This window comes from Loxodonta africana, chromosome 23 (genome assembly GCF_030014295.1).
Source record: "Loxodonta africana isolate mLoxAfr1 chromosome 23, mLoxAfr1.hap2, whole genome shotgun sequence".
Lineage (NCBI taxonomy): Eukaryota > Metazoa > Chordata > Mammalia > Proboscidea > Elephantidae > Loxodonta > Loxodonta africana.
In genome coordinates, this window is record NC_087364.1 from 47,188,394 (window position 1) to 47,201,180 (window position 12,787).

Consider the following 12,787-nt stretch of genomic DNA (forward strand, 5'->3'; position numbering starts at 1 on the left):
CCTCTGTGTGTTTCCCCAGCAGGACAGTTGGACTTCTTTCATGATGGCTTAAGGCTCCCACAAGTGCATAAGTGGAAGCCACCAAGTTTTCTTAAGGCTTGGGTCCAGAAATGATATACTGCTACTTATGCAGCATTTTCTTGGCTAAAACAGTCAGAAGCCAGCCAGTATTCAAGGAGAGGGGAAATAATCTCCATGCCTCAGTGTGGGATAGACAAAAGAATTTGTGGCCACTTTTTTTTTTTTTTTTTTTTTTTATCCATCACAGATGGTCTTTCTAGTACTATCATCAAAGTTAGGGAGGCACAGAAGTTTAGGTGATAGCTGGGTTGTCCAGTGTGGTCAGAGTTTACAGTAAATTTTGAGAGTACCTGAAAAAGAGCCTGAAAAGTTAGTTAGGGGTCATATTTTTTTGTTTACTTTTGAATAGAATGAGTATGGGTATGTAATAAAAGTCAGATAGTGGAAAGAGGGTATACAGGAAAAAGTCTAAATCTTCCTCCCTTTCTTCTTCGTCCTCTATCTGTCCAGTTCCTCATCCCAAAAGCAATCACTATTAACAGTTTATTTTGTAACATTTAACATATATTCTATGCGTATGTAAGCATTCATAAGGTTTTCACTGGCTAATACTTTTCAGAAGTAGACTGCCGGGTCCTTCTTCCTAGTCTGTCTTAGCCTGGAAGCTCAGCTGAAACCTGTCCTTCATGGGTGACCCTGCTGATATCTGAATACTGGTGGCATAGCTTCCAGCATCACAGCAACACACAAGCCCCCACAGTACGACAAACAGGTAAGCATATTGTTGTCATTAGGTGCCGTCGAGTCGGTTCCAATGCATAGCGACCCTATGCACGACAGAATGAAACACTACCCAGTCCTGTGCCGCCTTTATAGTCGTTGTTATGCTTGAGCTCTTTGTTGCAGCTACCGTGTCAATCCACCTCGTTGAGGGTCTTCCTCTTTTCCACTGACCCTGTACTTTGCCAAGCATGATGTCCTTCTCCAGGGACTGATCCCTCCTGACATGTCCAAAGTGTGTAAGACGCAGTCTCACCATCCTTGCTTCTAAGGAGCATTCCGGTTGTACTTCTGAGACAGATTTGTTCGTTCTTTTGGCGGTCCATGGTATATTCAATATTCTTCGCCAACACCACAGTTCAAAGGTGTCAATTCTTCTTTGGTCTTCCTTATTCATTGTCTAGCTTTCACATGTATATGATGCAATTGAAAATACCATGGCTTGGGTCTGTCCCACCTTAGTCTTCAAGGTGACATCTTTGCTTTTCAACACTTTAAAGAGGTCCTTTGCACCAGATTTACCCAATGCAGTGCATCTTGATTTCTTGACTGCTGCTTCCATGGCTGTTGATTGTGGATCCAAGTAAAATGAAACCCTTGACAACTTCAGTCTTTTCTCCGTTTATCATGATGTTGCTCATTTGTCCAGTTGTGAGGATTTTTGTTTTCTTTATGTTGAGGTGCAACCCATACTGAAGGCTGTGGTCTTTTGATCTTCATTAGTAAGTGCTTCAAGTCCTCTTCACTTTCAGCAAGCAAGGTTGTGTCATCTCCATAACTGAGGTTGTTAATGAGTCTTCTTCCAATCCTGATGCCCCATATTACACATGTGTATTTTATTCTATCCACCCCCATATGGCAGACAACAGGCACTGTTCTGTACTTGGATTTTTTTTTTAACTGAACAGTATAGCTTGGAGATGTTTCCGTATCAGTACATATAGAGCTGCCACTTTTTCTTTAAAGCCTGCATAAACTATTACTATACTATACATTTATTTCCAAGCTTTTGCAATTATAGTGTTATCATGACTTTTTTAAATCTTTTTATTGTACTTTAGATGAAGGTTTGCAGAACAAACTAGTTTCTCATTGAACAGTACACATATTGTTTTATGACATTGAGTAACGACCCCATGACATGTCAACACTCTCCCTTCTTAACCTTGAGTTCCGTATTACAAGCTTTCCTGTTCCCTCCTGCCTTCTAGTCCTTGCCCCTGGGCTGGTGTGCCCCTTTAGTCTTATTTTGTTTTATGGGCCTGTCTAATGTTTGGATGAAGGGTGAACCTTAGGAGTGACTATATTACTGAGTTAAAAGGGTGTCTGGGGGCCATACTTTCCGGATTTCTCTGGTGTCTATATGTCAGACCAGTAAGTCTGGTGTTTTTTTTGTGTTGGAATTTTGTACTACATTTTTCTTTAGCTCTGTCTGGGACCCTGTATTGTGATCCTGTCAGAGCAGCCAGTGGTGGTAGCCGGGCACCATCTAGTTGTACTGGACTCAGTCTGGTGGAGGCTGTGGTAGTTGTGGTCCGTTAGTTCTTTTGTCTAATCTTTCCCTCGTATCTTTAGTTTTCTTCATTCTCCCTTGCTCCTGAAGGGGTAAGAGCAGTGGAGTATCTTAGATGGATGCTCACAGGCTTTTAAGACCTCAGATGCTACTCACGAAAGTAGAATGTAGAACATTTTCTTTATAAACTGTTAGGCCAGTTGAGCTAGATGCTTCCTGAGACCGTGGTCCCCACAGCCCTCAGCCCAGTAATTCAGTCCCTCAGGGAGTTTGGGCGTGTCTGTGGAACTTCCATGACCTTTCCTTGTACAGGTTGTGCTGGCTTCCCCAGTATTGTATACTGTCTTATCCTTCAGCAGAGTTACCACTTATGTGTTTAGTGTTTTTCCAATTCCACCCTCATAACCATCAAAGATTATTCCTTTCTGTGTGTAAACCTTTTCATGAGTTTTTATAGTGGTGGTCTCATACAATATTTGTCCGTTTGTAATTAACTTACTTCACACAGCATAATGCCCTCCAGATTCATCCATGTTATGAGATGCTTTGCAGATTCATCATTGTTCTTTATCATTGTGTGTATGTACCATAGTTTGTTTATTCATTCACCTGTTGATGGGCCTCTAGGTTGTTTCCATGTTTTTGCTTTTGTGAACAATGCTGCACTGAACATGGGTGTGCATATGTCTCTTCGTGTGAAGACTCTTATTCTCTAGGATATATTCCTAGGAGTAGGACTGATGGATCATAAGGTATTTCTGTTTCCACCTTTCTAAGGAAGCGCTGTATTGTTTTCTAAAATGGTTGTATTATTTTGTATTCCCACCAGCAGTGCTTAAGAGTTCTGATCTCCCCAGCAGCCTCTCCAACATTTGTTATCTCCTGTTTTTTTGATTCTTGCCAGAATTGCTGGGGTTGAGATGGTAGCTCATTGTGGTTTTGATTTGCATTTCTCTAATGGCTATCAATCCTGATCATTTCTTCATGTGTCCATTGGTTGCTGCGTGAATGTCTTCTTTGGTGAAGTGCCTGTTCATTTCCTTTGCCCCATTTTTTAATTGGATTATTTATCTTTTTGTTGTAGAGGTGTTGTATTTTCTTCTAGATTTTAGAGATTAGACCTTTGTCTGATTTGTAATAGCCATGATTTTTTTCCTGGTCTGCAGGTTCTCTTTTTACTCTTCTGGTGAAGTCTTGCGATGAGCGTAAGCGTTTAATTTTTAAAGAAGATCTCAGTTATATAGCTGTCATGTATTGAACTATGTCCCCCCAAAAATGCATGTATCAATTTGGCTGGGGCATGATTTCTAGTATTGTGTGGTTATTGTCCATTTTGTGATTGTAATTTTATTTTAAAGAGGATTAGGGTGGGATTGTAACACCCTTACCAGGTCATGTTCTTGATCCAGTGTAAAGGGAGTTTCCCTGGGGTGTGGCCTGTACCACTTTTTATCTCTCAAAAGATAAAAAGGAAAGGGAAGCAAGCAGAGAGTTGGGGGCCCTCATACCACCAAGAAAGCAGCACTGGGAGCAGAGCATGTCCTTTGGACCCGGTGTCCTTGCACCTGAGAAGCTCCTCGACCAGGGGAAGATTGAGGACAAGAACCTTCCTCCAGAGCCTGCAGAGCGAGAAAGCCTTCCGCTGGAGCCGATGCCCTGAATTTGGATTTTTAGCCTACTCTACTGTGAGGAAATAAACTTCTCTTTGTTAAAGCCATCCACTTGTGGTATTTCTGTTATAGCAGCACTAGATAACTAAGACAGTAGCTTATATTCTAGAGTTTGTGTGTTGTTGGTTATGGTTTGTATCCTGTTAATGCTGTGTATTAGGTCATCAAGCAATGACCCTATTTTTTCTTCTGTGAACCTTATAGTTTTTTGCTTTATATTTAGGTGTTTGATCTATTTTGATTCAGTTTTTGTATATGGTGTGAGGTATGGGTCCTGTTTTTTTTTTTTGCAGATGGACATCCAGTTTTGCCAGCACCATTTGTTAAAAAGACTGTCTTTTCCTCATTTGATGGATTTTGGGCCCTTGTTGAAGATAGGTGACCGTAGGTGGATGGATTTACATCTGGTTCCCAATTCTATTCCATTGGTCAGTGTATCTGTTATACCAGTATCAGGCTGTTTTGACTACTGTAGCTGTATGGCAGGTTCTGAAGTCAGGCAGTGTGAGTCCTACTTTATTCTTCTTCTTCAGTAGTGCTTTACTTATCGTGGGCTTCTTCCCTTTCCATATAAGGTTAGTGATTAGTTTTTCCATCTCTTTAAAGAATGTTGTTGGTATTTGGATTGGGATTGCATTGTATTTGTAAATCACTTTAAGTAGAATTGTCATTTTAATGGTGTTGGGTCTACCTGTCCATGAGCATGGTATATTTTTCCATTTATGTAGATCTCTCTTGGTTTCTTGCAGTAATATTTTGTAGTTTTCTTTGTATAGGTCTTTTACATCCCTGGTTAGATTTATTCCTAAGTATTTTACTATTTTTTTTTTAGGGGCTATTGTAAATGGTATTGTTTTCCTGATTTCCTTTTCATCGTTCTTTATATTAGTGTATATGAATTCAACCGATCTTTGTATGTTTATCTTGTATCCTACTTTGTTGAATCTTTCTATTAGTTCCAGCAGTTTTCTTGTGGAGTCTCTTGGGTTTCCTGTTTAGGGACAGTTTAACTTCTTTATTACCAATTTGGGTGCCCTTTATTTCTTTTTCTTGCCTTATTGCTCTAGCTAGGACTTCCAGCACAATGTTAAATAGTGGTGATAAAGGGCATCCTTGTCTTGTTCCTGTTCTCAAGGGGAGTATTTTCAGCCTCTCTCCATTAAGAATGATGTTGGCCATTGGTTTTGCATAGATGCTGTTTATTATGTTGAGAAATTTTCCCTTCTATACCTGTTTTATTGAGGTTTTTTTTAAGGAATGGTTCTTGGACTTTGTTGAATGCCTTTTCTGTTTCCATCAAGATGATCGTGTGATTTCTTTTCTCTCCTTTTATTTATGTGGTGGATTATGTTGATTAATTTTCTAATGTCGAACTGTCCTTACATACCTGGTATGACTCCTTACTTGATTGTGGTATATTATTTTTTTGATATGAGGCTGAATTCTATTGGCTAGAATTTTGTTGAGAATTTTTGCGTCTATATTCATAAAAGATATTGGTCTGTAATTTTCTTTTTTTGTGGCATCTTTGCCTGGTTTTGGTATCAGGGTTATGCTGGCTTCATAGAATGAATTTGGAAGTGTTGCTTCCTTTATATGTTCTGAGATAGTTTGAGTAGTACTGGTGTCAGCTCTTGTATGAATGTTTGGTATATTTCTCCAGTGAAGCCACCTGAGCCAGGGCTTTTTTTTCTTGGGAGTTTTTTTTTTTAATTACCGTTTCAGTCTCTTCTCTTGTTACGGGTCTGTTTAGATTTTCAACAGCATTGTTGTATTAGTTTGGGTAGGTTGTGTGTTTCTAGAAATTTGTCCGTTTCTTCTAGGTTTTCAAATTCATTGGAATATAGTTTTTCATAATGCTCTGTTACGATCCTTTTTGTTTCAGTTGGGTCCATTGTAATGTTCCCCATTTCATTTATTTGAGTTATTTGCATCCTCTCCTGTTTTTCTTTTGTCAATTTGGCCAGTGGTTTGTTGATTTTGTTGATCCTTTCAAAGAAACAACTTGTGGTTTGTTGATTCTTTCTATTGTTTTCTTGTTCTCTATTTCATTTATTTCTGCTCTGGCCTTTATTATTTCCTTTCTTCTGGTGGCTGTGAGCTGTTTTTGCTCTTTCTATTAGCTCAAGTTGTGAAGCTACTGCTTTGATTTTGTCCTTTCTTTTTTGATGTACATGTATTGCTATAAATTGACCTCTGAAGGCTTTCTTTGCTGTGTCCCAAAGGTTTTGGTATGATGTGTTTTCATTCTCGTTTGATTCTAGGAATGTTTTGATTCCATCTCTGATTTCTTCTATTACCCAGTGGTTTTTAATTTTTTTTTTTTTAAGCAGGGTGTTATTCATTTTCCATGTAATTGATTTTTTTTTCCTTGCTCTTCCTGTTGTTTATGTCTACTTTGATGGTATTGTGATCAGAGAAGATACTTAGTGTTATCTCAGTGTTTTGTATTTTGTTGAGGGTTGCTTTGTGGCCTAAGATGTGGTCTGTTCTGGAGAACGTTCCATGTGCACTGGAAAAGAATGTGTACTTTGGAGCTGTTGGATGGCGTGTTTTGTATATATGTCTGTGAGGTCAAGTTGGCTGATTGTGCCCTTTAGCTCTTCTGTATCTTTGTAGAGTTTTTTTCTAGATGTTCTGTCCTTTACTGAGAGTGGTGTGTTGAAGTTTCCTGCTATTATTGTGGAACTGTCAGTTTCTCTTTTCAGTGCTGTTAGTTTTTTTATGTATTTTGGATCCCTGTCATTGAGTGTGTAGATGTTTATTATGGTTTGGTCTTTATGAGGGGTTGTCCGTTTAATCATTACATAGTGCCCTTCTCTGTCTTTTATGGTGGATTTTGTTTTAAAGTCTATTTTATCTGAGATTAGTGTTGTCACTCCTGCTCTTTTTTGATAGGTGTTTGATATATTTTTTTCCATCCTTTGATTTTTAATAAATTTTCATCTTTGTTTCTAAGGTGTGTCTCTTGTAGACAGCACATTGATGGATCCTGTTTTTAATCCATTCTATGACTCTCTGTCTCTTTATGGGTGCATTTAGGCCATGTACAATCAATGTAATTATTGATAGGTGTGAGTTTATTGCCATCATTTTGTAGTGCTTTTTTTTTTTTTTAGGCTTCAAATGCTGTCAGATTTTTTTTTTAATTAATTTTTATTAAGCTTCAAGTGAACATTTACCATTCCAATCAGTCTGTCACATGTAAGTTTACATACATCTTACTCCCTTCTCCCACTTGCTCTCCCCCTATTGAGTCAGCCCTTTCAGTCTCTCGTTTCGTGCCAATTTTGCCGTCTTCCCTCTCTCTCTATCTTCCCATCCCCCTTCCAGTCAAGAGTTGCCAACACACTCTCCAGTGTTCACCTGATTTAATTAGCTCACTCTTCATCAGCATCTCTCTCCCCACTGCTGACCAGTCCTTTTCATGCCTGATGGGTTGTCTTTGGGGATGGTTCCTGTCCTGTACCATCAGAAGGTCTGGGGAGCATTGCCTCCGGGATTCCTCTAGTCTCAGTCAGACCATTAAGTATGGTCTTTTTATGAGAATTTGGGGTCTGTATCCCATTGGTCTGTATCCCTCAGGAGTTGTCTGTTGTGCTCCCTGACAGGGCAGACATCGATTGTGGCCGGGCACCAACTAGTTCTTCTGGTCTCAGGGTAATGTAGGTCTCTGGTTCATGTGGCCCTTTCTGTCTCTTGGGTTCTTAGTTGTCGTGTGACCTTGGTGTTCTTCCTTTGCCTTTGCTCCAGGTGGGTTGAGACCAATTGATGTATCTTAGATGGCCGCTTGTTGGCATTTAGGACCCCAGATGCCACATTTCAAAGTGGGATGCAGAATGTTTTCATAATAGAATTGTTTTGCCCATTGACTTAGAAGTCCTCTCAAACCATGTTCCCCAGACCCCAGCCCCTGCTCTGCTGACCTTTGAAGCATTCATTTTATTCCGGAAACCTCTTTGCTTTTAGTCCAGTCCAATTAGACTGACCTTCCTTGTATTGAGTGTTGTCTTTCCCTTCACCCAAAGCAGTTCTTATCTACTAATTGATCAATAAAAAACCCTCTCCCTCCCTCCCTCCCTCCCCCCTTCGTAACCACAAAAGTATGTGTTCTTCTCAGTTTTTTCTATTTCTCAAGATCTTATAATAGTGGTCTTATACAATATTTGTCCTTTTGCCTCTGACTGATTTCGCTCAGCATAATGCCTTCCAGGTTCCTCCATGTTAGGAAATGTTTCACAGATTCGTCACTGTTCTTTATCGATGCATAGTATTCCATTGTGTGAATATACCACAATTTATTTACCCATTCATCTGTTGATGGACACCTTGGTTGCTTCCAGCTTTTTGCTATTGTAAACAGAGCTGCAATAAACATGGGTGTGCATATATCTGTTTGTGTGAAGGCTCTTGTATCTCTAGGGTATATTCCGAGGAGTGGGATTTCTGGGTTGTATGGTAGTTCTATTTCTAACTGTTTCAGATAACGCCAGATGGATTTCCAAAGTGGTTGTACTATTTTACAATCCCACCAGCAGTGTATAAGAGTTCCAATCTCTCCGCAGCCTCTCCAACATTTATTATTTTGTGTTTTTTGGATTAATGCCAGTCTAGTTGGTGTGAGATGGAATCTCATCGTAGTTTTAATTTGCATTTCTCTAATGGCTAATGATCGGCAGCATTTTCTCATGTGTTTGTTGGCTGCCTGAATATCTTCTTTAGTGAAATGTGTGTTCATATCCTTTGCCCACTTCTTGATTGGGTTGTGTGTCTTTTTGTGGTTGAGTTTTGACAGAATCATGTAGATTTTAGAGATCAGGCGCTGGTCTGAGATGTCATAGCTGAATATTCTTTCCCAGTCTGTAGGTGGTCTTTTTACTCTTTTGGTGAAGTCTTTAGATGAGCATAGGTGTTTGATTTTTAGGAGCTCCCAGTTATCTGGTTTCTCTTCATCATTTTTGGTAATGTTTTGTATTCTGTTTATGCCCTGTATTAGGGCTCCTAGGGTTGTCCCTATTTTTTCTTCCATGATCTTTATCGTTTTAGTCTTTATGTTTAGGTCTTTGATCCACTTGGAATTAGTTTTTGTGCATGGTGTGAGGTCTGGGTCCTGTTTCATTCTTTTGCAAATGGATATCCAGGTATGCCAGCACCATTTGTTAAAAAGGCTATCATTTCCCCAATTGACTGACACTGGTCCTTTGTCAAATATCAGCTGCTCATACATGGATGGATTTATATCTGGGTTCTCAATTCTGTTCCATTGGTCTATGTGCCTGTTGTTGTACCAGTACCAGGCTGTTTTGACTACTGTAGCTGTATAATAGGTTCTGAAATCAGGTAGAGTGAGGCCTCCCACTTTCTTCTTCTTTTTCAGTAATGCTTTGCTTATCTGGGGGTTCTTTCCCTTCCATGTGAAATTGGTGATTTGTTTCTCTATCCCCTTAAAATATGACATTGGTATTTGGATTGGAAGTGCATTGTATGTATAGATGGCTTTTGGTAGAATAGACATTTTTACTATGTTAAGTCTTCCTATCCATGAGCAGGGTATGTTTTTCCACTTAAGTATGTCCTTTTGAATTTCTTGTAGCAGAGTTTTATAGTTTTCTTTGTATAGGTCTTTTACATCCTTGGTAAGATTTATTCCTAAGTATTTTATCTTCTTGGGGGCTACTGTGAATGGTATTGATTTGGTTATTTCCTCTTCGGTGTTCTTTTTGTTGATGTAGAGGAATCCAAGTGATTTTTGTATGTTTATTTTATAACCTGAGACTCTTCCAAGCCCTTCTATTAGTTTCAGTAGTTTTCTGGAGGATTCCTTAGGGTTTTCCATGTATACGATCATGTCATCTGCAAATAGTGATAGCTTTACTTCCTCCTTGCCAATCTGGATACCCTTTATTTCTTTGTCTAGCCTAATTGCCCTGGCTAGGACTTCAAGTACGATGTTGAATAAGAGCGGTGATAAAGGGCATCCTTGTCTGGTTCCCGTTCTCAAGGGAAATGCTGTCAGGTTCTCTCCATTTAGAGTGATATTGGCTGTTGGCTTTGCATAGATGCCCTTTATTATGTTGAGAAATTTTGTAGTGCTTTTTTTGTGATGCTGACATTTTCATTGTTCCTCTTACTCTCCTGGCTGAATTCCTTTTGTTCGTGATTTTTTTTTTCCATTTTTTTTTTGTTTTTGTAGATTTTGTTTTTACTGAGACTTTATGTTTTTTTGTCTTTATTTTGATGAGTATGTTTGTCAACTTTCTTTGTGATTACCTTCAAATTTACTCTTACGTTCCTAGGTTTGAACCAGTCTATTATTACTTGTTTTCATATTGCCTTCCTCTCCATTAGAAAGTTTAATACCTACACTGTTTATTCCCTCTTTTTTTGTTCTGGTGTTGTTCCTATTTACAGATTAACCTTTCTGGTTCCCTGTTGCAATTCTTTTGGTTTTGGTCCTTGAGGGTTCATTTCCTAGCTTGGCATCTGGCTGGTAGAATCTTGCCTCCTAGATTCAAGCTGTGATCTGATGTTGTTTGTTCTCAGACTGAAGAGCTCCATCTAATAATTCTTGTACATTTGGCTTGGTTTTTACATATTCCTTCAATTTTTGTTTCTCTGCAAATGTCCTAATTTCACCAGCATATTTGAACAAGAATTTTGTGGGATATGTTTTCCTTCGTTGGCAGTTTTTTCTTTCAAGGTTTAATATATGTCATCCCATTGCCTTTTTCCCTGCATGGTTTGTTTCTGCTGAATAATCAGAGTTTAGTCTTATTGTTTCTCCTCTGTATGTGACTCTTTTTTTTTCTCAAGCTGCTCTCAGCTAACCCTGGTGGCATAGTGGTTAAGTGCTACGGCTGCTAACCTAAAGGATTGGCAGTTCGAATCCGTTAGGCGCTCCTTGGAAACTCTGTGGTGCAGTTCTACTCTGTCTTATAGGGTCGCTATAAGTCGGAATCGACTTGATGGCACTGGGTTTGGTTTGGTTTTTTGGTGGTGATTTTCTTTTGGGGTCTATTGTCTATGGGGTTTGTTGAGCTTCTTGAATGGCCAGTTTTTCATCTTTCATGATATTAGGGAAGTTTTCTGTCAGCAATAATTCAGTGTTCCTGTCTGTGTATTCCGTTTTCTCAGTCCATTTTGGAACTCCAGTCACTCGCATCTTTTTGCTCTTCATTGCATCCCACGTGATGCTCAGGGTTTCTTCAGTTTTCTTTGTTCTTTTTTCTGATTTTTCCTCAAACAGAGTAGTATCCAAGTGTTTGTCTTCAATTTTGCTGATCTTGTCTTCATTGTTTCAGACCTGCTCCTCAGCCCATCTATGACACTGTCCGTTTCTGAAATCTTGTTTATATTTTGGACTTCGGAAAGCAGAGAATACCAGAAGGATGTTTACCTGTGTTTTATTGACTATGCAAAGAAATTTGACTATGTGGATCATAACAAATTATGGATAACATTGCGAAGAATGAGAATTCCAGAACACTTAATTGTGCTCAGGAGGAACCTTTACAAAGATCAAGAGGCAGTTGTTTGGACAGAACAAGGCGACACTCATTGGTTTAAAGTCAGGAAAGTTGTGCGTCAAGATTGTATTCTTTCGCCATACCTATTCAATCTGTATGCTGAGCAAATAATCCGAGAAGCTGGACTATATGAAGAAGAACGGGGCATCAGGATTGGAGGAAGACTCATTAACAACCTTCATTATGCAGATGACACAACCTTCCTTGCTGAAAGTGAAGAGGACTTGAAGCACTTACTAATGAAGATCAAAAGACCACAGCCTTCAGTATGGGTTGCACCTCAACATAAAGAAAACAAAAATCCTCACAACTGGACCAATGAGCAACATCATGATAAACAGAGAAAAGATTGAAATTGTCAAGGATTTCATTTTACTTGGATTCACAATCAACAGCCATGGAAGCAGCAGTCAAGAAATCAAAAGACTCATTGCATTGGGTAAATGTGCTGCAAAGGACCTCTTCAAAGTTTTGAAGAGCAAAGATGTCACCTTGAAGACTAAGGTGTGCCTGACCCAAGCCATGGTATTTTCAATCGCATCATATGCATGTGAAAGCTGGACAGTGAATAAGGAAGATTGAGGAAGAATTGATGCCTTCGAATTATGATGTTGGTGAAGAATATCGAATATACCATGGACTGCCAAAAGAATGAACAAATCTGTCTTGGAAGAAGTACAACCAGAATGCTCCTTAGAAGCAAGGATGGCAAGACTGCGTCTTACATACTTTGGACACCTTCTTGGGAGGGATCAGTCCCTGGAGAAGGACAGCGTGCTTGGCAAAGTACAGGGTCAGAGGAAAAGAGGAAGACCTTCAACGAGGTGGGTTGAAACAGTGGGTGCAGCAGTGAGCTCAAGCATAACAATGATTGTAAGGATGGCTCAAGACAGGCCAGTGTTTCGTTGTGTTGTGCATAGGGTCGCTATGAATTGGAACCAACTCGACGGTACCTAATAACAGCAACAGTTGTTGTTTTTGTATGATTTCTAGTTGTGAATTTATTTTGGCATTTTACTCCTGTATTATTTTCCTGGATTTTTCCATCTTTTTTGGTTTGCGTTTTCTGTGAAGTTTTCTATTTTTTCCTCATTTTTTGTCTGCTTTTTATTTCAGTTCTTGAATAGCTCTGAATATTAGAGAATTGAATTCCCTATCAGGTAGTTCTACTGCCTCTTCTTCTACTGGAAAGTCATCTGGTGTTTTATTTTGGATGCCTACTGGCTCCGCCTTGTCCAGTTTTTTTTAGTATGTCTTAATATTGTCTGTTGTCTTCT

At 39.2% G+C, this 12,787-nt stretch overlaps 1 protein-coding gene across 3 annotated transcripts in view; it reads left to right on the forward strand.

Annotated features, from left to right (window-relative positions):
• The window catches only part of PRKCI (protein kinase C iota), a 107,022-nt gene that overhangs the window by 41,802 nt on the left and 52,433 nt on the right, over nt 1-12,787 (forward strand). Inside the window, exon 1 of one of the 3 annotated variants that reach the window (XM_064275463.1) lies at nt 685-793. The exons of 1 other annotated variant lie outside the window; for it this stretch is intronic. The gene's annotated coding sequence lies outside the window, so the exon portion shown is untranslated. Of the gene's footprint in view, nt 1-684; nt 794-11,890; nt 12,335-12,787 lie in introns of those variants that run through there. One more of the 3 variants, XM_064275461.1, reaches the window with a different exon arrangement.